Genomic DNA, 12,284 nt, shown 5'->3' with positions numbered 1-12,284 from the left:
TCCAAACCAAAGCATCATCAGAGATGATGATCCTGCTGTCTGGCCATGTGTGAAGCAAGATGGCTGCCAATCTCTTTGGGGTCTCTGCCTTCCCCTCAAAATCTACTGTCTCTCTGATCCCAGCCCCTGGAGCTCAATTACGACCATCTAGACATAGGGCTTGTCTCTTTCTGGGCCTCCTCTCAGTTTTGAGTGCTCTGATTTCTTTCTGAGTTCATCTAAAAGCTATAAAGCATATGGCTCATCTCTCCCTGGGCACCAGCTCCTTGAGTCTCTCAGGTGCTTCTCTCCTTACAGCTCAGCTGTGGGCAGAAGAGGAGTCTTTTCTCCAATTTGCAGGATGAAGCAAATTATGGTGGATCCCCTTTCCTATGGGTTTATCTCTCTACGTCTCCATTTTTTATGAGACCCAACAAGAGGGCAGAGATTCAACCTGAGTCATGCCTCATTTATAAAGTCTAGTCAAAAGGGTCTCACACTGACAGGAACAGATTAGTTTCTTTTGGGAATTCATGAAAGAACTTCAAACTGTCACAAATGGCAAAATAGACTTTTTTTGGACATAGTTTTCAGACTTTACAGGAAACTTCTCTAATATTTCACCATTATATTTCACCAATGAGTAATGTACTTGTTTTTGCTTTTGCTCTGACATAGATAACTTATTTTGAATTTGAAGACTTTTGAAGTATTATAAGGAATTTGTGAATTTTCCAAAATTTCCTCATCTTCTTGGATGTTATTTTAAATGTAGCAATTGAATTATTTGTATAGGTAAATAAGCTGAGGATATTAAAAAACACTGTAGAGATTGCATAGTTTAGTTGGTACGTACTCTAATACTTGGGATGTTTGTAAATTTTCTTTGTAACATGAGGTAGGATTCATGTCAAAGAAAGAGAAGAAAATTAACCACAAGTAAAATTTCATAAAGTCCCTTCATTCTCAAATTCTGAAAATATACTCTACCTGTTATTAAGTTCTTCACATTTAAAAAATGTTAATCCAGTTTCAAGTGCAGTTCATGTCAATTTTTTTGTCTTTCAGCTTCTGCCTATAATGATTTTCTTTTCTCTCTTTCCCCAGAATTTATGCATCAGTTATTGGATGTTCCTAGTTTTTGCCTTTAATTTCTGGTCTCTGTGTCAAAGTCCTGAGTGACATTGGCACTTCATGGTCAAACCTAACATTCTTTTCCTGATTGCAGATCCCTGAGCACACCAGGTTTTTACTTTAATTTAGTTTTCTTATGTTTGGCATCATCTTGCACATATTTTTCTCTAATTGGATGTATTACATATTTGCTTGCCTAATAGCTCTTCTACCAATGCTTAATCCAAAAGTTAATTCCTCCAAATCCTCCAAATCCCCAATCCAAGTTAATTTTCTCTAGTTCATGCTTTTTTAAACTCATCCATTCATTAAGTCCCCTGTTCTGGGCATACCGTTTTTCAGTGTGCTGTGCTAATACAAGGCATACCAAAGGAATCCAACTGTGTTATGTATGTAAATTGCAAAAATTCTGTTATTCTTAAAAGCCCTTATTTTCTATTTTTGAATTACCATTCTATAAGCCCTGCCTTATTGACCTATCTGATGTAATTAAGGAAAAAGTCCAATTTTAAGTGCTAGTTTTTCCATTAACATAAACCACATTAGTTAGAGTCTTAAAGACATGGCACCATGTAAACCACCATAGGGAAAAGGATCTTTTCTTCTGAACCCTGATATATTCTACATGGCATAAAGCAAGTCCTCAGAAAACATATATTGAATCTGATTTATTTCCTCTGATGTGGGTAAAAGCAAATTTGGAGAATCATATGAATCTTGACCTACTCATGGTTAAGGAAGGCAGATACTAGAGAGAAACCCTACAGCAGATCTGCAATAAAGTGAAGTGCAAAAAGAACACAGTACCTAGAATGATAGCAAAATGTGTGAGGGAGCAGTCCTTATCAGCTCATTCATTGAGCAGTAGCATTTAATGAACAACTGTTTTGACCCAGAGACTGTTCCAGAAGCAGGGAATAAAACCATATGCCAGGCAGACCATAGTGATAAACTCTGTAGGTGCAGTAAGGATGAGTGAGACATAGGAAATGCCAACTGTTTACACTGGATTAGATAGCAAGACTATACAGACCAGTAACTCAGATAAGTAGAGTTTTTTGTTTATTTTATTTTTGTTATTCAGTACTTGCATTTTAAAAACTCAGCCTACACAAAAGCACAATAAATCGGGAAATCTACAGGCACTAACACACCAGAGGCCTTTAGGAATGTGATAAAAAATTGTTTCCTTTTCAAGGCAAACAAGATAGAATGGCAATACAAACAGCTTTCAAGGATGTTTTACTCTGGATAAGCTCTGTCGGCTTTCTTTTGGGTCATTTAGCATATTTTTTCATGCTACCTTAATTTTCTCTTTTTATATTCTTTCCAAAATTTAACTAAAAGAATATTGATACAAAGTTGGTGAGAAAATCTCAGGCTCATGGCAGAAGCTAATATGAAAAGTGGGCCATTTTATCACATCCAATCTAGAAGCAAATTTACCCTGTAAATGCTTCATTTATTAATTCACTCATAAACCATAGAGTAAACATCTATTTTACTCCAGGCTGGTCACTAGGAACAAAAAGGTGGGTAGTATATAGTCCTGCTTCCTAGAGTCTGAAAATCTAGTGGGGATGACAAAGGTGCAAATGTCTAACAAAGAGATAGCAATATAAGTATATTTTGAACACTAGAGTTGTTTTTCTTTACTTATTCAGAGGAAAAAAAATTTTTCTTAGGAAAAGTTTACATGCTTCTCTTCTTAGAACTGTCTTTTCACATTTTATGGTGTTTTTTGAAGTACAGTTATTTTGGCAGTTGTGTTGGTTTTTTAAATCATTTATTATAACGAAACTATTCTGCGATTTTGTGTGTGTGTGAGAGAGAGAGTATTGCTTGGGAATTCTTTCCCTATTTTCCTCTTTCATCTAAAATAATTATGTTTTAATACATTTACCTTTTGTTCTTTAATACATGTAAAATTGATGTGTTGTGCTTAGATGTTGCTGCCTCCCTTCACCCCTCCTCCTAGCCCTTGTTATCTCCCTTTTCCAGCCGTTGCTATCCTTCCCGCCAGTCCCGCCCACTTAGCCAACTCATAATCTGCCCCCTTCCTTAGTCACCGCTTACCTCATAGCTGCCTGCACGGCTCCGCCTATCCACTACTGCCCCGTAGTTAACCCGCCCCAGCTCCTACCCCTCCCTTAACCCGACCCTATATAATCAAGTGTATTTCCGCAATAAAGTGGACTAGCTCACTCTCACAGACTGTCTCCGTGGTTTTTACCGCGCGTCCCCCACACCTGGAGAACCTAGGCCTACGCGCTGGCCTAGGGGCTCACCGCCGAGCCGTGGAAGCCCGCCCGGTCCTCGTGGGTGGCTAACTCAAAATAGCAAGCCCACAGTTGGGGGCTCGTCCGGGATCCTTTCCTTCCACCGCCCTCCGGCCCCTCTCTGCTGCTGCTGCTGCTGTCTACTGGCGACCATTTCAGCTCTCCAGGTAGGGACCCCATCGCCGTCTTTTCTTCTCCCACTATGGGCGCCTCTCTCTCCTCACACCATACCCCTCAGGTTCGGCTTTTAGCCGCCCTGCTTGATACCAATGGAGTCCGCATTTCCCTGAAACAGCTCCAAAAATACTGGGACCTGCTACTCCCTTTTAATCCGTGGCTCGCCACCTGCCAGCTCTGGAGCCCGGACACATACTCTCGACTCATAGATCGAGTCACCTCCGCCATAGAGCATGAGAAGCGGTCTTTTCCGCCCGGCCTGCTGCCTGCTCTAGTAGCCATACGCGCCTGTCTCCTTGGTGCGCCATCAGAAGCCATCCGAGACAAATCAGTTAAGCAACCCAATGACTATGAGCCCGACGATCCTGGCGACACAAATTCTCTGTCTGACCAGCTTGCCGCCGCTCTCGAGCGCGAACCTCCCCACCCGCGCTCCCCACAGCCCGCAGAAGCCACTTCAGTAGCTCCTCAAAATAGCGGACTTTCTCCTTCTTCTTCCACCTCTGCCCAAAATGGCGCACTTCTGGCTTCTTCTTCACCTATGTCCGAGCCCGCCGGCGAAACAAAGGCGCCTCCTCTTGCCTTTGCCCGCCCCTCCCTGTCCCGTCATCTTCCGGCCCTGCCCCGGAAATGATGCAGACGCCATCTTCCGTTAAACCGGAAAAGCCTTCTGCGCCATTTTGTCCCTCACCGGACGTGACTTCGCCGCCATCTTGGCTGGCGCCCGGAAATGACGTGACTTCGCCGCCATCTTGGCCGGCGCCCGGAAATGACGTGACTTCGCCGCCATCTTGGCCGGCGCCCGGAAATGATGTGACTTCGCCGCCATCTTGGCCAGCGCCCGGAAATGACGTAACTACACCGCCATCTTGGCGGGCGCCCAGAAGTGATGTAGCCGCTCCGCCATCTTGTCCAGCGCCCAAAAATATCCCGCCGCCAGTTTGTTGCCACCTTGATGCTGCTAAGCCATCATTCTCTCATCTGTTTCCCGCTACTGTTCATCCCTTGCCACCACCGTATGGCAGCAGCCCCCCACCTGCTTCTAGTGAAGCACATTCTCCCGCCCCCCAGCTATACCCGCTCAACCCACTGCCCACGCAGTAACGCCCTCAGACTTGGCTTCCCTTCACAGCAGAAGAAGTTAAAACTCTTCGCAAAGCCGTTAAAGAAGACGGCATTGATAGCCCATATGTTCAACAACTAATAGAAGAGTTAGGGGTTCAGCTTGTTCTTCCTTATGAATGGATCTCTCTAGCCCATTCCATCCTTCAGCCAGGCCAGTTCCTTGAATGGCGCGCTCACTATCAAGTGGCTGTTGATCAACAAGTAGTGGAAAATGTTCGAGCAGGTGTCCAAGATCCAGCTGATGCCTACACAGGGGTTAACAACTATGCTGACCCTCGTTCCTATGTGGACAAAGACCCAGGGTTTTGGCACCGAGTGAAAGTTCTCATTCAGCGGTCATTCTCTTTAATTTCCACCAAACAATCCACCAAGTTCGCGCAAATGCTTCAGGACTCGCAAGAAACCTTTCCGGCATTTGTTGCCCCCGTTATCGAAGCATGCCAACGTAAAATTGCTAACGAAGATGCTCAGTTTGCGTTAGCAAAAGAACTCATTCTCGATGGGTGCCTCGCACCCTTCCGAGCTGTCATCCTTCCTATCCGCGATAAGCCGATGCACGAATGGGTCCTAGCTTGTCGAGATATTGACCCACAGACTAAAGCACTTACTGCTGCCTTCGCTTCCGCCATGGCTGTCTCATCTGCCTCCACTTCTGCCTGTTTTCGATGCGGTCAGCCCAGTCATTTTGTTCGCGAGTGCCCTCAACCGGCAGCTCCCCGCCCTGCCGTAGCACTGCACAGACCAAGAGGTCCCCCCACGCCATGCCCGCGCTGTGGTAAAGGGTATCACTGGGTCCGCGACTGCCGCTCAGGGCAACGTTTTTCTCAGCCTTTAAACTTCCAGCGGGGCAGGCCTCAGCCCCTCCCCCAAGAGGCCCTCCACAAAGCTCCAAAACCCTAATGTTGACCATGCCTATCAAACGTCACCAAAGACCTTCACTAGAACTTAAAATAGAGGGACAATGGCTTGACGGACTCTTGGACTCGGGTGCTGAAATCTCTTGTATTCCCTTCGAAATCGCCGCTTTTAATCACTGGCCCCTCGAAACTGGCCCTCAAGTCATCGGCGCCACGGGAGCTGCTACCTCTTGGAAAACATCTCAGCCTCTGCATTGGAGCGACCAAGAGGGTCACAAAGGCCAAATTCGTCCACTCGTCCTCTCTTCAGTCCAAACCATCCTGTGGGGAAGAGATGTACTCAGCCAGCTAAAAGCTCGAATCACTACAGAAGCCTTCTTAGCTGTGCCGCCCCCCCCCCTTATAGGGGCCACTGCTCCCGTTTCAAGACCTGACCCTATCCCTCTGGAATGGGACACAGAGGAGCCCATCTGGGTCGAGCAGTGGCCCTTGCCAACTCACAAACTACAAGCTCTCTCTGCCCTCGTTGAAGAGCAACTACAGGCAGGGCATATTGAGCCGTCTACCAGTCCCTATAATTCGCCAGTTTTTGTCATCAACAAAAAGAACACAAGCAAGTTTCGCCTCCTCCACGACCTTCGAGAAATTAACAAGCATATTAAGCCAATGGGGTCACCTCAGCCTGGTTGCCCGCATCCCACTGCAGTCCCCCAGCATTTTTATGCAGCCACTATTGACATCAAAGATTGCTTTTTCTCCATTCCCCTTCACCCGCGAGACTGTCCACGATTTGCGTTTACAGTCCCATGTACCAACAATCAAGGAGCAGCACTCCGATTCCAATGGCAAGTACTACCACAAGGCATGCGGAACAGTCCAACTATATGTCAGCTCTATGTCAATCATGCCATTGAGCCGCTACGCTCTAAGTTCCATCCAGAGCACACATACATCATCCACTATATGGATGACCTTCTTTTAGCAGCAAGTTCTAACACACTTCTCAATGATTTACTCTCTGCAGTTATGACGAACCTCTCAAGTCTTGGATTAACAGTGCAACCTGACAAAGTTAACCCCCAGCCACCTTTCCAGTTCTTAGGCTTTCATTTTCATCAATATATTCGGCCCACCAGCCCGCAAATCCATGTTTCTGATCACATGACGCTGACTGAGCTCCAACGGCTTTGCGGACAGATCAATTGGCTTCGATCAGCACTCCCCATCACAACAGCGCAAATGCAACCCCTTTTCGAGCTCCTGCAGACTAAGTGCAGTCCATCCGCTGCAGTCGTTCGCCCCATCACCATCACCCCAGCTGCCAAAGAAGCCATCCAACAAGTAAATGCTGCACTCCAGCAATGCCGCCTAGAGCGATTCTCTCCTGATCTCCCAATCCTTGCCTTAGTTTTGCCAACACCAGTCACCCCAATGAGTCTCCTATGGCAAGATGGTCCTCTTCTTTTTCTACACACGTCAAAAAGTAAACTCCCAAAAATCTGCCCATTTACAAGGGCTTGGATCACATTAGCCACTGACTTAGTACTTCTCTCCATACAAACGTACGGCGTCCTGCCACACACCATTGTTTGGCCCTTTGATGCAAAAGAAGTTACTTCCCTTATCATGAATAATGCTCAAATGCAGAGCCTGATAGAGTTCTTTCGTGGCTCCTTCGACAACCACTATCCTCATCATCCACTGCTGCAAGGTGTATCTCAATTAGCATTTTTCAACCCGTTCCGTCCGCTGCCCGCAAGAAAGCCAATTCCCTTTGCCATCACTGCTTTCACTGATGCCTCAAAAAAGGCCTTCGCTGCTGTCATATATGCGCCAGGAAAGCTTGAGCCACGACAGGTAATGTTTGCCAATCACCTTTCTGTTCAAGTGGGTGAACTTTTAGCTGTCGCTGCAGTCCTCAATCTTTACCCAGACCAGCCTCTCAACATCTTTACAGACAGCTTATACACCTTACAGGTATGTCGCAGCCTCCCACTTGCTACCTTTCTACCCAGCGACTCATCTATAGATCAAGCACTCGCCTTTGTACAGAGACTGCTTGAAGAAAGGCAACAACCCTGGTTCATCGCTCATATCAGAAGTCACTCTGGCCTGCCAGGACCACTGACTCAAGGAAATGCCCTTGCTGACGCCTTAGCGTCCGGCCGCCATGTATACCCAGCTGCCATTCGAGAAGATTCCATTGACAAAACAAGACTAGGGGACTTCGTCAACCAAGCCAAACTTTTACACTCTCAATTCCACTTCTCTGCGCGATCTATCCAGAAGCTCTTTCCAGACCTCCCCATCGAAACATGCAAACATCTTGTGCGTTCCTGTCGAACATGCGCACCTTTGTTACCCCTTGGACCCTTGCAGCCCCGCGGAGCTAATCCCCGCGGCCTGCGGCCTAACTCCCGCTGGCAACTAGACGTCACCCATGTTAGTGCTTTTGGGCGCCTTAAATATCTTCATGTTGCAGTTGATACCTTCTCGCACCTATGCTATGCCGTGCCCCTCACAGGAGAGAGTGCCAAACATTGCATCAAAGCGCTTCGGCAAGCCATTCTATTCATGGGAATTCCCTGGGATCTCAAAACCGACAATGGACCAGCCTATCGCAGTGCCACCTTTGCCAGCTTTGTGCAGATGTACCACATCACACATCATTTCGGCATCCCCTACAACCCGCAAGGGCAAGGAATTATTGAGTGTACTCACCAGCAGCTCAAGCTACTCATTCAAAAGGAAAAAGCTTCCTCTCCCCACAAGGCCCCTGCCGACGTCATTACTGCCTTCCTTATCCATCACAATCTCCTGACCTTCGATGACAAAGGACTCTCCCCAACCCATAAACATTGGGGACCCATGTGGCAACCTTCGCAAGTTCCTCTTGTTCATTGGAAAGACCCCGCTACAAACCTTTGGCAAGATCCAGCCCCCTTGCTAGCACAGGGGAGAGGCTTTGCTTGTGTCTTCCCAGACTCTGAGCCACAACCGCTCTGGGTTCCTGGGCGCTACATGAGGCCTGCCACCGACCCCAAAGTTCCACTGAATGACAAGTACACTGTGCCCTCCGTTAGAGACAACATTGACTGCAGAGGCCCAGATGTCGCCCCATTCGCTCAAATTCAACACCAACCAGCCCCTCCCTGAAATGTTTATATTTAAATAAGTACTCTCTCCGAGTTTCTTTCCGCTGATTGTCCCTCCCCTATGAGGGCTCTCTTCTCCCTTCTTTGTCTTTACAGATTCCCCAAAAGACTTGACTCTGCACAATTTACAAGAAGAGCCTTATTGCCGCCTCTACAACCTGCTGCTGACAAGTGCCTGACCTCCACTGAAACGTGCCTTACAACTTATCAGAGAAGAACTCTCAGTGCAGATGCTCTTCCCACTCCCCTCGTACCCTCACCCACTTTTATACTTCTTTTTTATAGTCTTCATTTTTTTAACAATCTTTTCAGCTGTCTGTCTCGCGGCTACAGCCCTAGCAGATTGGAAACTCCGCCAACGCTTTCTCCTTGCTGTCGCCTTTCTACTTCTAATTGGCGTTTTCACCTCCCTCGTCGCCCTCCTCCCATGACCACCATGCGCCCCCAAGCAAATTCACTCGAGCCTACCTCTCCAACACCACCGTCCGCGAGAACCACACCAGCTCCTTCTCGCCGCGAACGACGTCGACAACGCTTCCTTGCCCGCCGCCTAAGCCGTCTTTCCCTTGAAGATGATGACCCCATCGAGCGCCAAGTTCTCCAGCTCCTCCGACAGGCCCGCTCTGTTCACACCCCCGCCTCCTGTTCCCCTACCCTTCCCTACCTCATCCATCTCCTCATTCTCATGTTGTCTCTAGCCTCCTCTGCCCAAAGCTCCTCATCCCATCAGCCATTCAACTGGACCTTGCAGACATTCCCGGAAAAGCGCATTCTCGCTTATAATGTTACTAGTGTCGCTCCCTCCTTTCTCACGCACGTCTGCCCTCTTGCTGGAATTTCCTTCCGTCCTGAATGCCAAGTAAGCAACATCAGAAAAGCAAAGGTAGGCCACCACTCCTCCTCATCCTGTCGAGGCAGGAATACAGCATGCCTGCTTTCTCGAAACAACCGTCTCCTTGGCCCTCAATTCAACCCTGTGTCTGGTTTTTACATCTGTCCTGCTAGTGCTCGAGGTTGTCATGACCCATCACACTTCTACTGCCCCTCTTGGGGATGTGTGACCATGGCCCATGGATGGTCCGGCGCCCCCAACAGAGACCCGTATCTCTCTCTCCAAGTAGCCAACAATTCCCGTTGGGACTTTATTTGGCTGACAGTAAAAAACCCAAACGACGATACATGGCTGGCCGCTCGCCCCTATGGACTCCGGTTGTATATGAGCAACTATGATCGTGGCGCTTTGTTTGAAATCCAAAAGCGTGTTGTCTCCGCCCCACCCTCTGCTATTGGTCCCAACCACATCCTTAACCCTCCTCCCTCACCCACTGTTCACCTTCTTCCATCCTCATCTACCCCCCTCAAAATCTCTTCCACCTCGGCCGCCGTCGTCCCTTCTACAAGCCCCACTTCCCCCCCCGTTCCAGGTATTCAACCACATCCTCTCATCCCCTCTAGTCCCTACTTCAAACTCCTAAATGCCTCCTATTCCTCTCTCAATGCCTCCCACCCCAACCTCACTCGCTCTTGCTGGTTGTGTCTTTCCCCCAGCCTCCCCCTCTATGATCCACTTGCTATCCCTTCACCACTCTTTACTTCCTCCACCGACGATTCCCCCTCCTCCTGCAATTGGAATCAGTCTACTCATGTCCCACTCACTTTTATGCACATCTCTTCCAAAGGTTTATGCATTCACCCCCGTTCTTCCCACACTCCTAGCCTTACTGTCTGTACCAACTATACCTCCCCAAACATCTCTGCCAAATACTTAGTTCCCCTAAACACCACCCAATGGCTCTGCTCTTCCACCGGACTTACCCCATGCTTATCTGTTGCCACACTTAACAAGACCAAAGAAACGTGTGTTCTCATCCTCCTCACACCTCGAGTCATCTATCACACTCCTCTACATTTCTTTGAAGCCTTTGATCACACTCAAGAAGCTATTTACCTCCACAAACGCGAACCTATTACTGCTGTACTCACTGTCACTTCCCTCCTAGCTACAGCTGGAGCTGCCACTGATGTTGCAGCCCTAGCCACACAAGCCTCCGCCCTCCAAAACCTCAGACAAGCAGTAGACTCTGATATCATCTACCTCCGAGATGCAGTCAAGTATCTTAGAGACTCCCTCAATTCCCTTTCAGAAGTTGTCCTGCAAAACCGCCGAGGCCTTGACCTCCTCCTCCTCAAAGAAGGTGGCCTATGTGCAGCTCTGGGAGAAGAATGCTACATCTATGCCAACTATACCGGTTTAGTAGACTCCAGCTTAAAAGAACTTGAAAAAGGTCTCAACCAACGCCGACTTGAACGAGCCCAAAATGCTGGTTCCTGGGGCTTCCTGCAGCCCCTCCTCCCCTATCTCCTCCTGTTACTAACCCTAGTTCTGCTCATCATCCTAGGTCTCACCGTTGGTCCTTGGGCCATTCGACGAATCATCCGCCTTGCCAAAGATCACGCTGACAGTGTATTTTCCTCGTTTGTTCAAATCCATTACCACTGTCTTGCTACCTCTGATCTCGCTCCTTAATCTCGCCCTTGTCCTCGCCCCCCTTCCCACCGTACTTCCCGCCTGTGAAGCTGCTTGCTGTGAAACTCCCTGACCTTAGCCGCCGGCACGGGTTTGTTTCCCTCAGCGTAAAGGGCTTGGGTGCACCCTCCGCCCCCCTTTATTGCTATACGTCTGAGAGTCCTTCGTGGTTAAACCAGCCACAGCGCTATCCACCCCAAAAAAGCGTGCGCAACATCATGTTAGATATTTCGTCTAGCACCGGCACGCACCGACATTCTGGCCAAATGATATGTCATTTGCCCATTGCCAGTCAACTCTACCCCTTTTTTCTCTCACCCTCCACAGCCCATCCCTCTACTCTCTCACGCCCCTTCTTTTTTTTATAAAACAAAAGGAGCAATTGTTGCTGCCTCCCTTCACCCCTCCTCCTAGCCCTTGTTATCTCCCTTTTCCAGCCGTTGCTATCCTTCCCGCCAGTCCCGCCCACTTAGCCAACTCATAATCTGCCCCCTTCCTTAGTCACCGCTTACCTCATAGCTGCCTGCACGGCTCCGCCTATCCACTACCGCCCCGTAGTTAACCCGCCCCAGCTCCTACCCCTCCCTTAACCCGACCCTATATAATCAAGTGTATTTCCGCAATAAAGTGGACTAGCTCACTCTCACAGGCTGTCTCCGTGGTTTTTACCGCGCGTCCCCCACACCTGGAGAACCTAGGCCTACGCGCTGGCCTAGGGGCTCACCGCCGAGCCGTGGAAGCCCGCCTGGTCCTCGTGGGTGGCTAACTCAAAATAGCAAGCCCACACTTAGAGTTCTAATTTTATTTTACTGTACTCAGTGATAGTCAGTTGGTAGCACCCTTTATTAAGAAAGTTCACCCACTCTTCACTGATCTACAATGCCATTTCTCTGTGGATCTGCTTCTAGTTGCTTTGCAGTATTGACCTATTTTACAAATTTCTGCCAGTATTATAACAGTGTCATTTTTTTTCCTCAGAATTTTCTTTGCCATTCTAGATTATTGCTTACCATTTGAATTTTGGAGTTATTTTGTTTATTTACACACACAC

Source organism: Dasypus novemcinctus, chromosome 15 (genome assembly GCF_030445035.2).
Source record: "Dasypus novemcinctus isolate mDasNov1 chromosome 15, mDasNov1.1.hap2, whole genome shotgun sequence".
Lineage (NCBI taxonomy): Eukaryota > Metazoa > Chordata > Mammalia > Cingulata > Dasypodidae > Dasypus > Dasypus novemcinctus.
This window is presented reverse-complemented; position numbering follows the sequence as displayed.